Source organism: Danio rerio, chromosome 20 (assembly GCF_052040795.2).
Source record: "Danio rerio strain M-AB ecotype USA chromosome 20, GRCz13ab, whole genome shotgun sequence".
NCBI lineage: Eukaryota > Metazoa > Chordata > Actinopteri > Cypriniformes > Danionidae > Danio > Danio rerio.
The window spans coordinates 41,362,302-41,379,260 of NC_141040.1; the positions used below are offsets into that span (position 1 = coordinate 41,362,302).

Sequence of the window (16,959 nt, forward strand, 5' to 3'; positions counted from 1 at the left end):
TTAGTCATTCTTAATGATCTTAAAAAAACATTAACTATTCTCAAATAACAGGTTTGTAAATAATACAATATAGTTTAGTCATGAAAACAGCATTTAGGTGTAGTTATAAACTGCTTACTAATGTAATGTAGAGGTAATGCTTAATAAATGATAAATTACTGTTTGCCAATATCTAATAAATGATTATTATTGTGCACTTATTATAAAGTATTGCCTTAATTTGGTACCACTTTAGAATAACTATCCGTTATAACTTGTTAATAGACCATTAATAAACTGTTAGTTAACAAGTTATAAATGACTTGTTAAATAAAAGTTAATAGTTTGTTAATTATTTACAACTGTGCCTTATAGATGGCTAATAGATCACTTACAAGCTGTTAGTTAACAAGTTTTAAATGACTTCTTAACTGTATTTTAATGATTCATAACTGTACCTAATAAATTATTAAGAGATCATGAACAAGCGGTTAGTAAATAACTTAATAAAGGCTTGTTAAGTATCAGTTAATAGTGTATATATGTTATTGGGACGTTATTCTAAAGTTGCAGCTATTCTTCATTTATTAACTGTTAGTAAATGAGGAATAGTTGCAACTTTAGAATAACGTCCCAATAACATGCTTAAGCTAATAACTAAAAACTTAACTATTATATTACCACTTTGATGGATTTGGTTTTAACTATGCAATGAAAAGCATTTGTCCTGTCAGAAAATATTTAGTTGTATTCTTCAGATTTGCCATGTGATGTCAGCAGAGACCTCTGAACACTGCTTCATTTCGCTGTAGACTTGCAAACCACTGTCTGCATATAACTCTGTTTCTATTTAATTAAAATATGTGAGTAAATGGTTGATTAACATAGGGTGTGTTTACAATTAGCAGATTTTGTTCTTTTAAAGCTTTTTTTATTTTAATTTATTATAGAGTTGTATTTGTGTCTGTAATTAAAGCGTGACCATTAAGTGAAACTAGAAAAACAAATCAGAAGAATCAAATAAATTAAGAGACAGTATGCAAAAGACTGTATCCTCAGTATAAAAAAAAAGTATCTTGTTGTTGATTTAAAATTTATATGAGCTTTTGAAACCGAGTAGACAAAATATGACTGTTCTTGGTGTAAGAATAATCAGTTTTGACATGCCCAAATATCATGGCCCTAAACAAGAAAATGCCATCAATTCCAAGATTCAAAAAGGTTGTGCCTCAGAGAAACTTGCTGTTAATGTATTGTGACAACAGTCTCTGACTTGGAAAGAATAGTTTAGCCCAAAATTAACATAAATTGGAACTGGCAGCTACCACCTTCAAAAATAAAAAAATGAATAAATAAAAAATAAAAAGAACTAATAATAATAATCATAATAATAATAATCATAATAATAATCATAACCATAATAAAAAACATAAAAATACACAAATACAGCATAAATAATACATTCAAGCTGTTTGTATAGACTCCTTTATTGTGCATGTTTTTTTGTAGCTTGAAATTGTGCCATTGTTAAGGTTTGCTTTGAAGTCTCTTAAAATAGTTTTACATCCATCTAATGTCAAAAAGCACTTCAAGCTTTTAGAATAGACAAAGCAGTATCAGCTCTTTGCTCACTCATATTTTTAAATGGGGAAAATGCAATGGCCAAAATGGATGCTCTGGAAACACAGTTAAACTTATCCTACAGACATGAAAAATAAATCTACATAAAGCTTGATATGTATACTTTTAAACAATACAATTACACTTGAAAACAAATGTTTTATTCTGTAAAATGTACTCTTATATGCATTTCTGGACAGCACCAAATTCATCTCAGGAGGTATGTTTTTTTTTTTTTTTTGCGAATCCATCAGAGGCAGCTATGTACGCTTTTTGAGATTTTATATTTCTGTTTCATTCGTGCCTGCTCTTCTCGCGTAATTCCACCAGAGGCCACTGTCGAATGAATGACTGACTAGCCAATCGACTGACCCACCCTCCTCCTTCCCTAAACCCAACCTACAGTGTTTTCAAAAGCAATCTACAAAAAGAAAAACCCTCGCCTGATTTTTACCACGTTTTCAGATTTTACCACATTCTCACCCTGTTATTGACTTGTTTATTTAAATTTTAGGCTTTTGTTTTTGTCTCAACAGTTTCTGGAACTGTTCTTCGCCAGACTTCAACCCCATCATCAGGGTCAACTCCTCTCTGTGTTTCAAGTCAGCCGATGTACTTGTCGATCTACCGTACAGACTGGTAACAACGGGAAAGCCGTCCATGAGGTAAACGATCAGCTGGTAAGCTCAAAATAAACGGCGTTATAGAGCCCTGCATGCTTCATTTTAAAGACAAAATGCAGCCATACATACATCTGCCTACATAATCCATGATCTCCAGAAATATAAATAGGGGTACGTTTGCAGAATGAGACATGTTGCAATGTTCTCTGGTTTTGTAATCAGCATGAAATTTATGCAATGTACAGTCTTTCCCATCTGATCTCATTATTTAAAATGAATTCCTATCTTCACCATCCAGTGCAAATCACACGACAACAATCACTTGAACGGCCACAAATTTGTAAGCAAAGAGGTCATGTTGATTTAAGGGAGAATATTTGCCATCAGGAGTAAGGTGGACATTACCTCAGAAGACCAGCTCAAGCAGACACAGCTTTAATCAGTGGATGATATTGTGTAACACTAAAGGCATTGATTATTACGATGGTTATATTGCTTAAGTGACAGGATGACGTAAAATTCATTTTAAATAAAGGTATTGATTATTGCGATGATTATATTGCTTAAGTGACAGGATGACGTTTGATGGCATCCTTCAGAAACAGTCCTAAAGGAGGCTTTTGCCATGAAATGTAGATAAAATTTGGAACTTTGCACTTTACTACATCCAACCAGCTCACAGTGAAAACAAAAGCCATGCCCACTATTTTCTCATTTAATGTTCAGTTTCTCTCAGAATCTCAATACAAAAACAGACTTTAACCCTCTACTGCACACATTATGATAGATCTATAAAAAAATATTTCACTGATTTTATTTTTTTTTCCCCTAAAAACTTTAAGGTACTTTATGATATGTTGCCTCATGGCAACAATGTCCAACAGTGTATCTAACTTAGAAATTTCTAATTTAAAACTTTCCTTATAATTAATAATTTTGTTGCTTGAAAGTATTTAATTGGAGTTGCAGTATTATAAGCTTTAACACAGAACTTATAAATGACACCTCAAACATACTTTCCAACAACTCGTATTCCAACAGCTCTTATTATTTATAATAATTATTTATTAATAAATAATAAATAATTATTTATTATTTGTTATTAATAATAATAATTTATTAATTTATTATTAATAAAATATTTTATTAATAATAAAAATTATTAAAAGCAAACATAATATTGTATTATCATGAATACAACATGCAGTGAATTTAAATATTTTTTCCAGTAAATAAATAACAAATAACACGTCTAATATATTTAGATGCAACAGAGTAAATGGTTTCTAGCTAACAATGTTTATATATTATACTATATATTTTACTACACCTGTCTTCTTCACTGCTCTTATCAAATGTCTAATCTGCATCATTCTCATGGTCACTAAAACCCATCTCATACTCATTTTCATCTGCAGGAAGAGCCAGTTCTGTCCATTTATTCTTTCACTTACCATCGAACATGATGGTGCTCGCTAATACACTGTTCCCTGTATTCATATCTATTCAAAAGTAGTATTGCCATTAAAACTAGATTTTATCCATAATGCAAATTCCATTAACATACAACTAATCAACATTATATTATTAGCATTTATGTTGTTATTGTTACAACTTAAAAGCTCAAAGCTGACCTTGCTAACTAGCTAACCTATTGCAATATTGCACGTTCCACAATAGCAGTGTTGCCATTTGGCAACGCATACATTTGATCGATTTACAAGAAACTAATTTGATTTTAAAAAATGAGTTGTAAATATGTCATCATAACTCACTGACATCCTTTGATCCTTGGTTTTTATTGACGTTTACATTTGCATTCAGCAACTACTCACAATAAACGCCAGTCTGTCAGAAATCATGCTACAAAAAAACACTGCATGTCACATGACTTAACCAAAGCACTTCATTGGCTAAGCTAAGGTCTTCTCTTTCCAACAAACAAAAAAAAAAATCAATATTGGTCAAAGAAACAGTAGCAGGGAAATGAACATAAATATTATGTAGCCATATGGCAACACCATGCGGTAGAGGGTTAATTCAAATATTATTTGATTAGGGTATTTAATAAAGATTTTGAAGGGAAATGAAAATTATGAAAATTAAAATAATGAAGAGAGACCATTTATAACCAGAACTACTATGTACTGTACATATAATATCATATGTACAGTATATAGTAATATAAACAGTTATAATTTCATATAACTGTACATATGAAAATAGCATCTTCTTGACATGTTGATAACTCAAACCAAGCTGTTGAGGACAAAATAGTCATTGTTTGCATATGGCATTATACAGATTTCTTAGAAACCTACTTAAGTTTATGCATAAAGTAAAGGGCAAAATTACTGAAGATTTATTTCAGGCTGCTTAGAATCAGTTTTTTCCTTTGGGAGATGACGCCTTTTATTGTGGACATTGATACTGTGCTGACCTTTATTCATTGGGGATACTCATCAAGAGCCCTAGAGATTATGCAGCACCCTAGATGCGATCCAAGACCTGTGGAGAAATGATGATAAAGTATCCATAATCCCGGACCAGGCCAAACTTGAGGTGATGCTGTGGCAGTCATGGAGAAGCAGAGAGTATGAGCTTGATTCCTGAAAGACCACAGCTTCCGGCGCCTAAACTGCAGCTCTGCACAAGAAGTTTGACCGGAGGAGAAATTGTTGTGCCCCATTGAGCCTGGTTTTTCTTAAAGTTTTTTTCCCTTTTTACTTTTGTCAATTGGTAAAGTTTTGTTCCTCATCACTGTCGCCACTGGCTTGCTTGGTTTGGGACTTGTGGAGCTGTGCATCGATGGATTTTCTCTTCAGTGTTTGGACTTTCAGCAGTGAAATTTAAACCACACTGAACTAACCTGAACTTCAACTCTGAAAACTGGACTGACAGACAGTTTCAATTTACTAGAAGTTTGATGTTAAGCAGCGTTGATACAATCTGCATTGTAAAAGTGCTATATGCTTAAACAAGAATTGAATACATTCATTAACATCTACACATGAAGGGTGATATCCAAAAATTAAAAGCATAAAAGAAGCATTGGACTTTGTGTTCTACAGAAAAAAGAAAGTCATTAATATTTTGAAGTAACATTAAGGTGAGCAAATAATTACAATTGCCAGTTTTGGTGGCCTAAGCTGTTCCTACTAATCAAGAAGATACAATTTCAACAAAATATCATTGATTTCTTCAGCATAATCTGACCTTCATTTTTGAATACACTCATTATGTCTTCACGTCCCATCTGGAACCAATCTCAATTTCATGGCGCATAGAATAGATCCTCAAAGCTGACTTTCAAGTAACCCTTCCTTACTTTTGACAGCTTCTTTTTTATATCTTGATCTCAAACTGCATCTCAATGACCATCCATATCTTCATAGGAAGGTCTGTTCACCAGACCTTAAGTTTTACATGTTTCTTATTTTAGTATATAAAGTCTGTATAGGCACAGCAAAGAGCTTTGTATGAGTAAAGTTGAACTGATAAAATCTTTGGCCTTCAGTTTTGCTACATCAAACCTTAATGAACATGGCATCTTTGCTGCTTTATTTTATAGATATACGCAGTAGCTGGATTCAGTTAAATCAGCCAGAAAAGAATGCTTAACGACTAATTTACTTTTAAAGCCTAATATACTGTAGTGAAATGTCTAAAAAGAGATCAAAAGGCTCTAGAGTGAAGTTGAGGTTCACAGTTTAGTAATTAAATGCATGGATATGAAATAAAATGTCAAGGTTGTTGCATTTAATACAAGTTCTTTGAAATTCTTCATTCTGTCTTGCATTTAGGATTATTACATTTATTATAAACATGTAGTTTATTTTATATTGAACATTGTCGCAAGAACAAACGATAGAGATAGGGATGGCTGATGTGAAACTGATGTTTCGGCAGTGTCCAGATCTCGAAGCGCAAGTGTTTCAAAACAATGCACTGAAGCAAAATCCAAAACACCCAGGTCATGTGACTAAAGGTGATTCAAAACAACCACATCATGTGACTAAAGGTGATTAAAAAAACCTAGGTCAAGTGACTAAAGTGCTTCGAAACACCAGGTCACATGACTAAATCAATTCAACGTGTTGTCATTTCAGAAGTGTTTCGAGACCTGGCGAAACTGCATTTGATTGACAGGATCAGAAAAAATCTCGTGTGGCCTTGTGGACTGTGCATGTGCACAAAACAACTGTGCTGCAAATGACCCGAGTTTGAAACCAGACTTGAACAAATACTTTGAAATTATGACCTGGTGTATTTTATTAATGTCACTTTTGTAAGACCAAAACAAGACATATTTATTCATAAATGAACAAGTGTTCATTCGGATGTCAGACCAGTGTTAAAACAAAACACTTTACAAGATCAGAGCTTTTAAAAACTAACATCTATAGCTGCATCACCCTGGATTCAAACCTATTATCTCTGCATGCTAGTCAGGAACTCTCACCGCTTCACTAAATCACATAGTACTTTGACTCTACAACGTGGGTTTTAATACCTCAATATACTTAACTGTGTCTTTTGCTGAAACTGTTCCAGAGCAATACATTAAAAATGACCACTAGGTGACAGGTTTCTGAATGTTTGACGCTTCGACACATTTGCTTCAACTGTTTCAGTGTTTCACGAAGCCTTGCTATGCCCACTTCTAACTAGGGAAACGTTTTGTAAAGTTAAAGCCAAACAAGACTCAGCAATGTGTGTGAGGAAGTGAGGTGTGTATATGTGTAGTCCATATAGTCAGTTTTCATGAGCTTCAGCTGTGTCCAAGTAATCAGAAGTGATCCAGAACTGGTGTGTGAGTGTGGTGTCTGATGGGTAATGTAGTGCAGTTCAGTGGCAGTATTGTAGTTTGAGTGTTTTCCAGCGATCTGCAAGGGCTAGATTGCTAGCGATTGTGACAACACTATTAAATAAATATTTGTAAAAGATTTACCCGCACTGTAAAAATGTTGGGTTCCACACAATCAATTTGTGTCAGGACAACATCAAGGAATTAAGCGAACTTACTAGTTTTGAGAAATTTAAGTGGATTGAACATAAAACAATTAAGTTGTCCAAAAAAACTTAATAATTGTGTTGTTTCAGCTCAATTTAAATAAGTAGTTTGAGGGTTGGGTTTGTCCATATTTGACTTAAGATTTATGTTGTTATGACAACCCAGCATTTTTTAAAGTATAGACTGCCATTTCTGCCAACCATAGCCTGCTCCTATGTAACGAACATCATTAAAACACCTTTAAAACATGCTGGATGTAAGCATGTAACATAAAACACATGCTGTGTGCTGGGCATTTTAAGAGATTAACCAACTTAATTAATTAATGAATGTGAAACGCTTTGCCCCAATGCGAAAACACTAAATGAATTCCTCCGAGCAAAGAAGCAGGTGTTTACATGAGGATGCATGATCACTTGGGTGGCTTAACATAACTCCATGAAGGACAAATGAGTGCTCTGTGAGGGAAAAAAGCAATTACAAAGCTCTGAAGGGCACTCCGCTGGGACGCCGCGAGTGCGCTAGCATTCGATTCAAGGACTGACTTATGTGTTCCTCCATCTAGTCTACCAGCCACACAAAAAGACACTGCAATTGGGGTGACTGTTGTGCCGAGATATGATGACCTTCAAGAACCCCATTATTGATGCGGCCACTTCGGCTGGAACAGGACAAAAACATGGAGGGAAAGACATTGATGGACACTTGAGCTGTAATGGAGGTCCTTCAGCTTTGCTGTTCATAATAGTGGTTTGTGTCTTCACTCAGACCACAATGGGCACAACTGACAAACAACACTTTCTGAAGTCACTTATTTATGTGCATTTGTCAGTTTATTTTAACTGAACAACAACAACATTTTGTATTGTTTTATGTATTATGTAGTCTTTTCGTTTAATCCTTTTGGAAAAGTAAACAGTTGATCAGAATAAAATATTATGGCTTTTTTTTTTCAATCCAATTTTTAGGTATTTTTATATTCTCAAAGACTTAGAATGTATGGAAGACTTTGTTTGGTTTGGTCTGTTACCTAATAAAATATTGAAAAGATTATTGTTAAACTATTAACCAACACTCCCTCCCCACCTTTTATTTTTTTCTTCAATTTCTGTTTAATGGAGGGAACATTTTTTCAACACATTTCCAAACATAACAATTTTAATAACTAATTTCTAATAACTGATTTATTTTATTTTTGCCATGATGACAGTAAATAATATTTGACTAAATATTTTTAAAACACTTCTTTACTGCTTAAAGTGACATGTAAAGGCTTAACTGGGCAGGTTAGGGTAATTATGCAAGTTATTGTATAACCATGGTTTGTTCTGTAAACTATCGGAAAAAAATATATAGCTTAAAGGGGCTAATAATTTTGACCTTAAAATGGTTTTTAAAAATTAAAAACTGCTTTTATTGTAGCCAAAATAAAACAAATAAGACTTTCTCCAGAAAAAAGATATTATCAGACATACTGTGAAAATTTACATATATAAATTTCTCCAATTATGCCTTTTGTACATTGTCATTATCAGTGACATTTCTGGTAAAAATCAATATATAAAAATATTGGGCTTGACTATAAAACAAATATTTAAAGGTTGATAAATACTGAATGACCTTGGCAAGGACCTGAAAAATATTTACATTTTGGCCGCATTTACACTGCACTGTTCAAGTGACTCAATTTCGATTTTTTTTTTCCCCATGTGGCACAGATCAGATATGGCCCATGTACGTGTAAGCAGGAACAAATCACATTGATTCCGATTTACTTAAATCAGCGTCAGGCCTTTTTCATATGTGGAAATTTATCCGATATGAATCGGATCTCTGTTCTCGCGTCTGCAGTGTGAGCAGGTAGATCGGATTTTCACCTGTCAATGCGAGTCGCGCGTCATTAAAAACTACAGTGAATGACGTCAAGTCTGACACTTTCTTTTCAGAACAGACTTCGGCAGAGTGCCAAACCTTAAATCTCATACACGAAGACTAAATACGATTTTATATTATCACATAGCACACGTTCTTAAGTATGTTAACTAGAGCGAGAGAGTGCAATGTCCGCCAGGTAACCAATATAAACTAATATAAAACTAGTGTATAGCTAAATCATGTGCATAAATTACGCCAGGGACATTACATTAAGATGCCTATAGCTAAAAAAAAGAATATATATCAAATGAAGATGGACAAATGAGAACCTTTCTGTCATAAACTATAGTAAAACAGTTTGGCAAAAGCTGCGAACAGGAATAGAGAAAAAAGCACTCTTTAATTATCAATTGTTAGTCAGCGCCTGCTTTTTTTCGTAGTCATTGTGCCTTTACTGTGTGCTGTGTAAGTGCAGACGATCGGATATGAGTCACTTTTAAAAGATTATGTAAGCAGGTCATCAAAAAATCGGATACAGTCACAAAATCGTAATTGACCATCAAGATCTGCAGTGTAAATGCAGCCTTTGTCACATCAAAACACAAAGTGACTATTTTACATTTCCTACTTGGACTGTTTGCTGAGGCTGTGAATTAAAGATAATAGTACTGCAAATGTTTGTTGCAGAGTCCAATTGTTTAACTTCATAATGTAAATGTATCATCAGGAGCCACAAGTATCAATTTCATTAAGCCTCTATATGTTGTTTTCGTTTTCAAGGTGCCTGAAGCCATTGACTTGCATTTCATGAATCACCAAGCACCACGGATGCAGCAAAAAATCTTCTTTAATGTTCTACTGCAGTGAAACGTCGTCTCATCTTAGTTGGCCTGAGGGTGAGTAAATTAACAGCACATTTTCATTTTTAGGTGAACTGCCCCTTTAATGTCCATGAGCCAAGATGACAGATTTTAAACTGAGGTACTTTTGTCAGGTCCTGCGGCAAACACACAACCGCATCTGAGATAAATGGCAATGCTAGTTTTTCTCTAGACCTGCTTGGTTTCCTCTGCTCGATGACCTCTGACCCCCCTCGGTTACAAGGTTTGTTATGGTACATAACTGTCATAACTGAGTCTTTGCACCAGCGAAAGATGTTATCAAAAATGGCAGTTCCACAAACAGAGCAAGTTCCAGAGGCAACCGCATTTTTCGAGCACATCATCTTGGGGTCTTCATTTCTCCACCAACTAAAATCACTTGTTCCTTTGTGGGCCCTGACAGAATTTATAAACTCATGTCCAGAGCGGGCCGAGGAAGCATTTCACTGTCAGTCAGATTGACATCTTCAGAAACTGAAGCCTTTGTATTTTTTTCCCAGGTGTAGAGGTCGTCGTCTCGGCTGCAAAAAGATGATAAACAGATTTGGCAGTGTGTGTACATTGTGTGGCAAACTATGATAGTTTTTTTTGCTTATTATTATTGTATCATATAAATTACAAGTTGCCAAGGGGAACTTTACACCCTTTAATCCTAATGGGAAGGAACTTTATATTTCGCCTTTTTTATTCTTTAAAAACCCCTCGAGTTACAATGAAATGAAGGTCTGAAGTCTATACAAATGGACAGTTCTTTCCCCAGAGTGTGCACTAGCATTGGTTTAGAATAGGGATGTGCGGAGCAGCCGGTATTTGTATTTGTATTTGTATTTGTTGAGGGGGGGAAAGTATTTGTATTTGTATTCGAGTAAAATTCAAAATGGCGCAAAAATATATATTTTTTTCTATTACTCTTCTAATTTACATTATAGTGAAAGTATTGTTTAATTATACCCATTGTATAAATTATAGACATGCAATATTGGCTGTTGTTTTTGAACATGTGACAAGAAATGTCATTGAAAAGAAAATAACATAGAAGCCATTATCTCATCTATGGTTAAACCAACAACTAATAAAATACCATTGTGAATATTATGAACCCCACCACCACCGTTCTTGTTGAAGGACACTGAATAGACAGGATAAAAATAAATAATACTTCAAAAAACTGTTCTTCTTCTGAAAGGACTTCTTTCCAATGGACAGAATTCCAAAAACTAATATTAACTAAATAAATCTTAATAAACCCCTGCCTGGGAGATCTGACAGAACAAAAGTATTCTATAGGATACTAAAAGATACAGCCCTGCTTTTGTCATCTGCCTGCCACAAAAAAAACACAAAGTTTGTTTGTTTGTTTGTTTTTTGTTTGAAACTGACTTGCTGGGGCAGAATGTGGCTGTGTTGATGGTTGGTGCTTGTGGAGGATTTAGTAGAACATAGCTGTACTGATTGAGGGGATTGATGCTTGTGGGGGGTTCACAGACAGTATCAGGAGAGGATGCTTTTAGTGCATGTGATAATACATTACATAGAAGGTTGCGCGGTGGCACAGTGAGTAGCACTGTCGCCTGACGGCAAGAAGGTTGCTGGTTCGAGCCCCGACTGGGTTCTCTCCATGTTGGCGTGGGTTTCCTCCGGGTGCTCCGGTTTCCCCCACAGTCCAAACACATGCAATACAGGTGAATTGGGTAAGCTAAATTGTCCCTATTGTATGCGTGTGAAAGAGAGTGTATGGATGTTTCCCAGTGCTGGGTAGCAGCTGGAAGGGCAGCCACTGCGTAAAACATATGCTGGATAAGTTGGTGGTTCATTCCACTGTGGCAACCCCAGATTGATAAAGGGATTTAGCCAAAAAGAAATGAATGATTATGCATAGAAGATGTTGACAGATGTTTAATATCTCTGCCTCTGCTGATTTCACTTTTGTAAACATTTTACAGTATCACTTTGTTTTATCTGCAGCACCACTGACTGTAAAATGCTTCCACACAGAACCTGAAAGTTTTTTTTTTCTTTTGACTGGTGAAGGACCAAAAAATGGCTCAGCAGTAGTCTTTTTCACTCTTTTTCTGGGTGCCCAAATGTATTTGAGGAGTTTCAAGTTAATAAAAAGTGACGGGAAGCTATGCTAAGGTTAACTAGCCTATAGCATATATCTTGCTGTCTGCAAAAGACAGTAATTTAGACGTACCATATAACTCCCATAAGTGCATACTATTCGACACAACTGCAAAAGCATCGTTTTAACCTTTATAAACTAACGTTAACGTTACTCTGTCAACAGTCTATTGTCTAAATTACCGCGCTAACAGAGCTAACGTTGCGTAAACAGAGCACCCGGTTGCAGACGTCAATAATGTAATAGAATATCAAACTCCGCTTCAACTCCGCTACAAGTTTATAAACTGCCTTTGGAACCCAATTAAGGTACAAAAATCTATTTAACAAAAATAGTGATGCAGTGAAGTATTTTTTTGCCGAGCCTTCTGTCTGTTGCTGTGGAGAAGCTTGCTCCTGACACCTTTTATCTCCGCCCCACCCTCCGACTACTGAGCGTCTCTCTCTCTCTCTCTCTCTCTCTCTCTCTCTCTCTCTCTCTCTCTCTCTCTCTCTCTCTCTCTCTCTCACTCACTCACTCACTCACGCGGGCATGCACTGTGGTCTCATGAGGAAACGCTGCTTTTTGATAGTGTTTTTCTTGCTCCCGAATACAAATAATTTTTCAAGTATTTGTTCGAATCAAGTATTCGTAAAACACGCTATTCATGCCTTTCCGAATACCGTATTCGGGTTCGGCTTCACCCTTAGTTTAGAAGTAGGACCATGACAGTATTGAAACAGCTTAACTGTTTATATGTTCTGTGTGTGTGACGTTTCAGCTTAAAATACGCCACAAATAAAGTTTTAGAACTCTTTGAAACTGCCCCTCTTTTTGGCTTTGATCCAAATTCTGCATTTTTTGTGACCGCCGCTTTAAATTTAAATGAGATTGAGAAAGAGAGTGGAGCTACAAACGCCTAAGGCTACATCCGAAATAACTTACTACTCTGTAGGTACTGCAATTGAATTTGAATTTACTACTTGACCATTAGAAAAGTATGTTATATACAGTATAAATGTGAGTATTTTGAATGGAACTCGGATGTACTACATCCACCATTTTGTCATAATGAGACCTACTCGCGTCAGTTGCGTTGCTTTACTCCTATTCATGAATTCTGTTGCGATGCATCATGGAATAGTGTAGTGTCCATCAGATGCTCACTTCAGAATCTTGCAGAAAATAGTAAGTCATCCGGGTACTTCTTGCATACTGTTTTTCCAAATTTTTTGAATTCTGACTTACTGTTCGGTTTGCATACTGTTTTTAGCGTACTATATAGTATAGAAGTATGTGATTTCAGACGCAGCCATCGAGTCAGCATAGTGGCAGATTAAAAACAATACTAATGTCCTATGCCTATGCGGGTAAAATTGTCACTAATGGGCGGGGCTTTCCCCTGAAGTATTCAAACATTTTTTATTATAAATATTATTTTATTATTATCATGGTGGAATGAAGCAGAGTAATGATATTAGGACCGGACATGGCCCAAACCAATATTTAAAGAGCCCATATTATGGGTTTTTGAAAATTCCCCTCCATGTAGTGTGTAACACAGCTCTAAGTGAAGTGAAGTATCCAGCTAAGGCTTAAATCTGTAAGAATACAGTGTTTAAAACTGTTGATTCATCTATAAAAGAGTCGATTCATAGTGCTTCAAACGAGTCGCCTTGATACCGACTCATTAGGTGTTTCGCCATGACGTACGAACGAAACAAAGTTTTTCACGTGCACGCGCAAACCCGGGAGATTTCAAACCTGAGGCCCCGCCCTCTGACGCAGTAACCCAGACACACACACACACACACACCCACAAACACACGCACACAAACATGCCGGTCGATTGAAGTCACATTGCAGATGGATATATTGAGTCTCTACCCAAAGATGCAACCTCAGCATTATAGCCAAGCAGTTGGAAACTACTGGAAACTTCTGGAAGCTACATGCTACAAAGAATACTTCATCTGCGTTTGTTAAAGGAAGGATCAGTAACTTACTGATGGACATCAGGATGGGTTTCTTCCATTTCTCAAGTGTAAGTACGTGCGGTTAAAGTTGTTGCCTCGTTGACTCTAGCTTGCAAATGTATTTAGTTGTGATTTGTTAGTTGTAACCGAGTGTACTGTATCAGGTTAACTGGCTATATTCTCTTATCGCGTGCAAAGTCACGTTAAAAACGCGACGCGTGCTGCTTTGTTTATGGAGCTCCGTGGTAACGTTAGAGGTGTGCATACCCGCGGCTGTCCCCGCGCCAGATTTCTGCGGCGCGGGAATAAATTTCCGAATAAATCGCCGGAGCGGTCGGTAATGGGTTTGATTTGGGACGGGAGCGGGCTGCCTGAGAAAGAGAAAGATGTGTCTGCTTGGTGCTTGTGTGTTAGTGCGCACGCGCGCGTATGAGAGAGAGAGAGAGAGAGAGAGAGAGAGAGAGAGAGAGAGAGAGAGAGAGCGAGCGAGCGAGAGCTTAATGCTTGGTGCTGTGTGTGTGTTTATACAGATTTTCGGTTTTGTTCTCCCCCGCTCTTTAGCGGGATCGGGCGCGGCGGGCAGAATACGGGGCGGGTTCTAAGGCTAAAACCTGGCGGGTGCGGGCGGAAGCGGGAGCGTTCTCGTCCGGAGGTGTGTGTGTGTGTGTTTGTGTGTGTGTGGCAGCTAAAATCCACGCCTACACTATCTAGCGTGTATGAACTGTGATTACTTTTTAAATTGCTGATTAGCTATTGGCCATTTCACTCTCTGACTAAAGGCAGTCGACCAATCGCGACAGACTGTCATCGGTCCAATCAGCGCAGATTAGCTTCGCGCTAAGGAGGGGTTTGGGAACAAATGAATCACTGAACGATTCATACAGGAGTCGCTGGGATAATTAGGTAAAAATAAATGCAGATTATAAGACCATGAAAGTGTTTTTTGACCTTGCATGCATATTAGACTGTTGTTGGAGACCCTTACAACCAAGATATGACCCTATTTCATGTATAATATGGGCTCTTTAAAATAGCTTATTTTTCTGTATTTAAGCATTGTTTGAAACATTGGGATGCTGTATGCCAGCAAAAAATATAACACTGCTTTAGTGGGTTTTGGATATTTTAATGGAAAGTCATCTTACATATTGTGCCTTTAATTTGAGTCAATAGCTTTCTGATAATTTCATTTTACGTTTTTATTTTACCTTATACTTTACATTAAGGGTTTTGCTTAGTAAAACAATTTGTCTCTTGCTCTTTATTGCCTTCCTGCTTTCCAGAACGAAAATCTAAACATGGTAAAATAGTAAAAAGATGATAATAATAATAATAATAATAATAATAATAATAATAATAATAATAATAATAATAATAATAATAATTGAAAATGAAAACAAAATAAGTACATTTTTTAAAATAAAAGAAATAAATGATTTTTTCATATCTCTTTTTGAGCATATAAAATTACACAACTTATATATTTTCAAAAATATCTTAATATCTTAAATAATTGTACTTTTTTTTTTTTTTTTTAGGGAAAAGTCAAAAAATTTGATTCAAAATTCCAAAAAGTGCAAAAATCCACTGAGGTAATTTTTACAACAGTCAACAATGTGAAGCAAAAAGTGTAAGATAGGTTGTCAGATTTGAAGTCCATGTTTTAACTATACCCAGATGTTGGGGTTTAATGGTTGTTGATGGTGACTTATACTCACCGGTCACTTTATTAGGTACACCTTACTAGTAGCCGGGTTGGACTATATTATCTTCAGAACTGCCTTAATTCTTTGTGGCATAGATTCAACAAGGTACTGTAAATATTAGAGATTTTGGTCCGTATTGACATGATAGCATCACGCTAAGTTGCTGCAGATTTGTCAGCTGCACACACATGATGCGTATTCCCAGTTCCACCACATGCCAAAGGGGCTTTATTGGATTGAGTTCTGGTGACTGTGGAGGCCATTTAAGTACAGTCAACTCATTGTCATGTTCAAGAAACCAGTTTGGGAGGATTCACACTTTATAACATGGCGCATTATCCTGCTAGAAGTAGTCATCAGAAGATGGGTACACTGTGGTCATAAAGGGATAGACATGATCGGCAACAATAGTCAGGTAGGCTTTCTATCAGCTCAAACCAGTCTGGCCATTCTCCTCTGACCTCTGGTATCAACAAGGTATTTGCACCCACAGAACTTCTGCTCACTGGATATTTTCAGTTTTTTGGACCATTCTCTGTAAACCCTAAAGATGGTTGTGCGTGAAAATCCCAATAGATCAGCAGTTTCTGAAATACTCAGACCAGATCTGGCACCAACAACTATGCCTTGTTCAAAGTCACTTAAGTCACCTTTCTTCCCCATTCTGATGCTCAGTTTGAACTCCAGCAGATTGCATGTCTATATGTGTAATTGCATCGAGTTGCTGTCATTGGCTGATCACAAATCTGTCTTAACAAGCAGTTGGACAGGTGTACCTAATAAAGTGATAGAGTGTAAATATCTAGAACTGAGACTTCCAGAGAAGCTATAATTTTCTGTATTTATTTTTAGTTTTTAAATTTGCAAACCCTTAAAATGTTCTTTTTGAAATATTATTCCAAAAATAAAGGTTGTCAAATAAACTAGTCTGAGAGTGCCAGTTGGCTTGGATATACCTTATACCAGGGAAATGAAGAAGTTTAAAAGTGAAAAGTCATCTTATCCCAAAAAATGCTTACGGGGTCTCTAACGCTGCATCTATTTTAAGACTATTATTTATGCCTTTTTGCTGTAAAAAAAGCAACAACAGGCATATTTTACCTGGTCTGAACCTTAAATAAGGTGTGCTGGTGTAAGCTAATGCATTCATATGAAACATTGACAATAGCTTTCATACATATTCA

General features: G+C 36.0%; 1 protein-coding gene across 49 annotated transcripts in view; it reads left to right on the top strand.

Annotated features, from left to right (window-relative positions):
• The window catches only part of gje1a (gap junction protein epsilon 1a), a 372,471-nt gene that overhangs the window by 238,806 nt on the left and 116,706 nt on the right, over positions 1–16,959 (top strand). For 16 of the 49 annotated variants that reach the window (XR_015517611.1, XM_087296746.1, XM_087296747.1 and 13 more), the window contains one exon: positions 9,892–10,007. The gene's annotated coding sequence lies outside the window, so the exon portion shown is untranslated. Of the gene's footprint in view, positions 1–2,135; positions 2,280–9,891; positions 10,008–10,105; positions 10,216–16,959 lie in introns of all 49 variants that reach the window. The other 33 variants (XR_015517609.1, XR_015517610.1, XM_087296745.1 and 30 more) reach the window with 4 other exon arrangements.